Source organism: Elephantulus edwardii, unplaced genomic scaffold (genome assembly GCF_000299155.1).
Source record: "Elephantulus edwardii isolate Elephantulus edwardi_28Jun2011 unplaced genomic scaffold, EleEdw1.0 scaffold00009, whole genome shotgun sequence".
In the NCBI taxonomy this organism is placed as follows: Eukaryota; Metazoa; Chordata; class Mammalia; order Macroscelidea; family Macroscelididae; genus Elephantulus; species Elephantulus edwardii.
The window spans coordinates 15,964,447-15,971,589 of record NW_006399759.1 but is presented as its reverse complement, the minus strand read 5'-3'; positions in this window follow the sequence as shown (position 1 = coordinate 15,971,589).

Below are 7,143 nucleotides of genomic sequence, written 5' to 3'. Positions count from 1 at the left end.
TTTGTTCTCTTAGCAGTCCATGGTATATTCAATGCTCTTCTCTGGCACCACAGCTCAAGAGATCAATTATCTTTGTATCATTCCTAGGATACATAGCAAGCAATTGTAAAGACTATGGCCTTGATCAAGCACACCTTTGTCTCCAGACTAACATTGTTGCTCTTCAGTACTCTGGAGAGGTCCTGACAACTGGCTTTCCCACTGCAATTTGCCTCTTGATTTTCTGGATGCTGGTACCAAGAATGTTAATTGGGGAGCCAAGTAAATTAAAACTGTCAACAATCTTAATCTCTTCACCAACCATAATGATGCTGTCAATTGGCCCAGTGATGAGAATCTTTGTTTTCTTGATGTTGAGCTTTAATCCATATTGAAAGTTGCATTCTTTGACCTTCTGCAGCAGGCACTTCAGAAAAAAATTCTCTGTCAGACAGAGATATCCATTTCACTCCACTGTCAGTCAATATTAGTATGTTTCTTTAAAATCCTTTTGTTGAAAAAGCAGCATATTAGTATGTTTCTTTAAAATCCTTATTGTTGAAACAGCTGCATAATGCTACGTGTACTATTTTATATCTACTATATTTACCATTTTTAAAAAAATGTATTTTATATTGAATTGTAAACAAAATTTATATAAATTGTATTTTACACTTTACTTCATTCACATTGTGTTGCATACAATCATTCCCATACATTGTGTTTTATAAAATGAATCACCATTGGACTATGCCCAATATTATCCCAGCTTTTCAGATCTTGCTTGACCTTTTCTATTTCCTTCACCCCCCTCCCTCCACCTACCAAACTGTACCATTTATGATTTCTGTCCCCTTATCCTCATTTATCTGCTCTCATCTCTTCCCCTCTTGGACCTTTATACAAGTCTTACTGGCTATCCTGGTTTTTTATAATAACAATATTATGCAGTGTTTGGTCTTATGAGGCTGAGCTGGTACCCTCGGCATAATACTTTCCAATCTCTCCCATTTTAAGTGATATTTTGTGAAATTATTACTCCTTAGTGCTGTGTAGTATTCCATCATGTGAATGTACTACAATTTCTTAATCCATTCATTTGTTTTTGAACATTTGGGCTGTTTCTATATTCTTGGGATTGTGAATAACAATGCTATAAACATTGGTGTATGGCTCTCCATTTACGTCTCAGTTCTAATTTCCTCAGAGTATATTCCTAACAGTAGAATGGCTAGGTAATATGGAATTTCTATGTTAAGCTTTTTGAGGAAATTTTACACTTCCTTCCTAAATGGTTGTACCACTTTACAATCCCACCAACATATATGAAAGTTTCAAATTCTCCACGTCCTCCTTGACATTTATTACTTTCTGTCATATTAAACTTTACCACTCCTACTGGGTTGAGATGCTAACTCATTGTGGTTTTGGCCAGTGCTTTTGAAAACTTTCTCATGTATCTGTTAGCCATCTGAAAGTCTTCCTCTCTGAAAAGTTTTTCCATGTCTTTTATCCATTTTGTAATTGGGTTATCAGTCTTTTTCTTTTGAAAACCTTGTAGTATTCTGTAAACTTTGTTATGAGGCACTTTTCTAAGATGGTTTTATCAAATGTTTTATACCTGTCAGTAGATTTTCTTTCCACTCTATTATAAAAAGGTTTTGAGGCACACAGAAGATCTTTAGAAGATCCCATTCATCAATTTACCCTTTCCGTTTTGAGCATTTCTGGCTATATTTGTTAGCCTATTTATACTATAGGTTAGGCCTACTAAGTTTGATCCTACTTTGTCTTTTTCAATCTTTACGGTTTTAGGTCTGATGCACCCTGAGTTGATTTCTGTGTATGGTGTGATATGTGAATCCTGCTTTATCTTTCTGCAAGCAGTAGTCTAGTTTTGATAGCACTATTTGTTGAAGAGGTTGTCATTTCTCATTTGACAGGTTTTGTTTCCTTGTCAAAATGGGTTAATTTCTGGGATCTTGATTTTTTCCCATTGGTCTATGTCTCTATTATTGTACCAGTAGCATGCTGTTCTGGTTAGTATAGCTGTATAGTAGGTTTTGAGACCAGGGAATACTATGCACTTCATTCTTGTTTTTAAAATGCTTTGCTTAATCATACTATTTTTCTTCTCCAAATAAACTTGTCTTTGCTTTTTCCAAATCTTTAAAAAATTAATTTGGTATTTGTATTGGGATTACATTAAATATGTAGATTCATTTGGTAGAATTGTCAATTTTACTATATAAAGTCTTCCTATCCATGAACAGGGAATATTTTTCCATTTATTTAGATCTTTTATTGTTTCTCACAAACATGTTTTATAATTTTTCTTTGTAAAGATCTTTGTCTCTATTCTTAAGTGCCTTCAAGTTGTAGACGACTCATAGCGATCCTATGAACGAAAGACCTGAACCCTTGTATAACTTTCATCATTTCTCTAAGTTCATAGAGTTTCTGGAGGCAAGCTATTTTGGCAGTAGATGCCACTCCTGCTTCCAAGCCTGTTTAAGTCTGGGAGCTCCACCAAACACTGTTTACCATGGATAACCATTAAGTTTATTTCCAAATATCTTGACTTGTGATTGGATATTGTAAATGGTAATGTTTTCTTCATTTCCTTTTCCATCTTTCTTTGTTACTGTAGAGGAATCCCATTGACTTTTGTATATTGATCTTGTATCTTGCCATTCCACTAAATTGATCTACTCTAACAATTCTTTCCATTGAGTTCTTGGGATTTTGTCCATACACTGTTTTATCATCTACATATAGCAACAGTTTAACCATCTTTTTGCCAAAACTGATGCCTCTTATTTCCATCTCCTGTAAAATTGCCCTATCAAGTATTTCCAATAGTATATTAAGAGTGGCCTTTGATGGGTTTGTATTTTTACCCATCCTTTTTATCTTAATTCATATTGATAGACTTGTTGTGTTGGTTTTTTTTTAAATCCATCTTTGTATGGTCCCTATTTACAAGGAGAATGCTTTTAGTCTTTCTCCATTGATAATGACATTGGCTTTTGGTTTTACGTATATACTTTTTATTATGTTAAGGAAATTCCCTTCTATTACTATTCTGCTGAGTGTTTTAATCAGGAAGGAGTGTTGGATTTTGTCCTTTTATGAATCATCTGATAGTATCATGTGGTCTTGCTATTTGCTTTTCTAATATGAGGAATTAGATTGTTCTTCTTATGTTGTACCATCCTTGCATACCTGTTATGAATCCTACTTAGCCATGATGATTTTTTTTAATATGCTATTTGATTCTAGTTCCAGGATTTGATTTTGAGTCTTATCTTTCTCTTTGTTTCTTAGATATGTCTCTTATAGGTAACATTGTGAGGATTTGGGGATTTTTTTTAATCCGTTCTGCTACTCTTTTTCTTTTAATTGGTACATTTAGTCCATTAACACTATGTGTGATTATTGCCTGGTCAGGTTTTATTGTTGCCATTTAGCTGTGTTTCTTTTTCTTTCTTTGATTCTGTCAACCTCTGCTTTATGGACTTTTCAGGTCTATCATCTGGTGCATAAATGTTGACCAAGATTGTGTCTTCTTCATCTATTGTACCTTTCATCAATCTGTAATGCACTTCCTTATCCTGTATGGTGGGTTTTATTCTGAAATATATTTTATTGGAGATTACTATTGTCACTCCTCCTTTTTGAGGTTGCCATTTGCTTGGTATATATTTTCCCAGCCTTTGATTTTGAGTGTATCTTTCTCTTCTTTTTTAAGATGTGTCTCTTGTAGGCAGCATATTGCTGAGCTTTGCTTTTTGTCCGTTCTGTTACTCTTTTTCTCTTAATTGGTACATTTAGTCCATTCTCATTGAGTGTGATTATTAATAGACCAGGTTTTACCTTTGCCATTTTGCCATGTTTCTTTTTCTGTTGTTTCTGGGTACTAGAGTCCATGCATTTTCCTTTGGCATCTCTGTGTAAAGGACTTCACTTAAAATTTCTTAGTTTGGTCTTGTTTTCACAAATTCCTCTAGCACCTTCTTTTCTGCAAAAGATCTCATTTCACCTTAACATTCGGTGGAGAGTTTTGCTGGGTCTGGGTATATGATTGTTGGCTGACAATTGTTTTCTTTCAAATTTCTGAAAATGTCATCCCATTGTCTTCTAACTTGCATGATTTGTACTGAGAAATCAGAACTTAATCTAGTTGTTTCTCCTCTGTAGGTGACTTTTTGTTTTTCTCACGCTACTTTTAGAATTCAGTCCTTATCTTTTAATTTGGAGAATTTGATTATGATATGTCCTGATGTTTTCCTTTTTTAGTCTAGTCTTTTAGGTATGTGCTGTGCTTCTTGAATGTGGATTTCTGCGTTTTTCAAAATACTGGTGGGGGTGGGGCGGTGTGTTCTAGTACTTCTTCTCAGTGATTTCTCTATCAATCCCCTATTCTAGAATTCCAATCATGTGTATGTTATTCCTTTTAATGTAAACCTACATGTTTTCTTTTTCTCTCATCTTTGATTTTTCTTCTAGTATGTTTCCATTGAGGTTCTTGTCCTCCAGCTCTCTGACTCTCTGTTCCATCACTTCAGCTCTACTTTTTTTCCTACCAGTGTGTTGGACAAGTCTGCCATTTCTGTCATGATATTCTGCATTGTATTTTCATGTTTTTCTGTTATTTCCAGTACTGTATTGGCTTTACCATCTCTGTCTTGTGATAATTTTTTTTATGTTCATGTATCACTTTATCTCTACTATCAATTCTTTCTTCAATCTTGTGCATCTTCTCCATAGTTGTTCAAGTTATTCCTCATCAACATATTTCTTCTTAATTGTTGTCTCTGATGTATTTGCTTTCTTAACTGACCATGCAAAGATGTTTGAATTTGTGGACCACAGAAAACCGTGGCTAACTCTGAGAAGGATGGGAATGTCAGAACACTTGATTGTGCTTATGTGAAAGATACACTTGGACAGGAGGCAGTCATCAGAAGAGAGCAAGGGAACACTGCAGGGTTCAAAAGTGGGAGGTGTGTATACCAGGGATGTGTTCTATCTCTCTATATTTTCAATATATATGCAGAACAAATTATCTGGAGGGCTGGGCACTATGAGGAGGAATGTAGCATCAGGATTGGAGGAAGATTCATCAATAATCTGTTATTCAGGTGACACAACCTTGCTTGCTGAAACTGAGGAGGACGTGAAGTGCTTGCTGAAAAAGGTCATGGACTACAGCCTTCAATATGGATTGAATCTCGATATCAAGAAAACAAAGATTCCTACCACTGGGCTGATTGGCAGCATCATGATGGATGATGAAGAAACTGAGATTGTTCACAGCTTTAGTTTGCTTGGTTCCACTATCAATACTCTTGGCACCAGCAGCCAGAAAATTAAAAGATTAATTGCATTGGGAAAGTCTGCTTTCAGAGACCTCTAGAATACTGAAGAGCAATGATGTCAATCTGGAGACTAAGGTGCACCTGATACAGACCAAGGTCTTTGCAATCACTTGCTATGTATCAGAGAACTGGACAATGACTAGGGATGACAGTAGGAAAATTGATGCCTTTGAGCTGTGGACTGCTAAGAGAATAAACAGATTCATCCTAGAGAGGGTTAAATGAAGGTGCTCCTTGGAGGGAAGTATTCTGAAGCTTCATCTGACATATTTTGGACATGTTGCAAAAAGGGAACAGTTCTTCTTAGAGAGGGACATCATGCTTGGGAGTACGGAGAGACAGCACAGGAGAGGAAGACACTTGATGAGATGGATTGCTTTGCTGACTGAGGTAATGGGGGTAGAAATGTTACAGATAATAAGACTGGCACAGGAAAAAGCAGAGTTTAGGGCTATTATACATAGGGTCGCTATGTATCTCAGGCGACTCAATGTCACATAACAACTACAATTGTTTCTTTCCTCTTTACATCTTCTTCTGTTGTTGCTACAATGTGCTATCAAGTAACTTACAATAATTAGTAACCCTATTTACAACAGGCCTGAAACCTGCTCTATCCTGTGCCAACATTACTTACTGTCTCTGACACATCTACCCTCATTAGCCCAGTCACTATATCAATCCATTTCATTGTTGGTCTCCCTCTCTTTCTCCATCCCTTCACCCTTCCAAGCATGATTTTTCCCCTCCAAGGACCAGTCCCTGCTTGCAAAATGCCCAAAGTATGTTAGACGAAGCCAAAGTAAGTTTCTTTGCCTCCAAGGAATAGGCTGACATTACCTTCTCTAGGACAAACCTGTTTGTTCTCCTGGCAGTCCTGGGTATATTCAATATTCTTCTCCAGCACCACATCTCAAAGGTATCAATTCTCTTTCTATTATCTCTAGTCATCGTCCAGCTTTCTGATGCATAGAAAGCAATAGTGAAGACTATGGCCTGGATCAGGTGCACCTTAGTCACCAGATTAACATTGTTGCTTATCAGTACTCCAGAGAGGTCCCTGAAAGCCAACTTTCCCAGTGCAATTCATGTATTGATTTCCTGTATGCTGATACCAAGAGTGTTGTTTGTGGATCTAAACAAACTAAAGCTATTAACAATCTCAATCTCTTCATTATCCATCATTATGTTGCCAACTGGGCCAGTGTTGAGAATCAGTTTTCTTGATGCTGAGCTTCAATCTATATTAAAGCCTACAGTCTTGATTTTCTACAGCAAGTGCTTCAAGTCCTCCTCAGTTTCAGCAAGCAGGTTTGTTTCATTTGCATAAATGTAGGTTGTTTATTAATCTTCCTCTAATACTGATACCACATTCCTCCTCAAACAGCCCAGTCTCCCAGATGATCTGTTCTGCATATAGATTAAAAACATATGGAGATGGGACACATCCTTGGTGTGTACTCTTCCCAAATTTGAACCAGGCAGTGTTTCTTTGCTCTGTTCTGCCAACAGCCTCCTGGTTCAATACAGATTTCGCATAAGCACGACCAAGTTTTCTGAGATTCCCATTCTTCTCAGAGTCAGCCACAGTTTGTTATGATTCACACGGTCAAAAGCCTTTCCATAGTCAATGAAACACAGATGGACGTTCCTCTGGTGCTCCCTACTTTCATCCAAGAGTCATCTAACATTAGCTATAATATCCCTAATACCAGGGCCTCTTCTAAACTCAGACTGCACATCTGGCAGTTCTCTGTTGTCATGATGCTGCAGTCATTTTTGG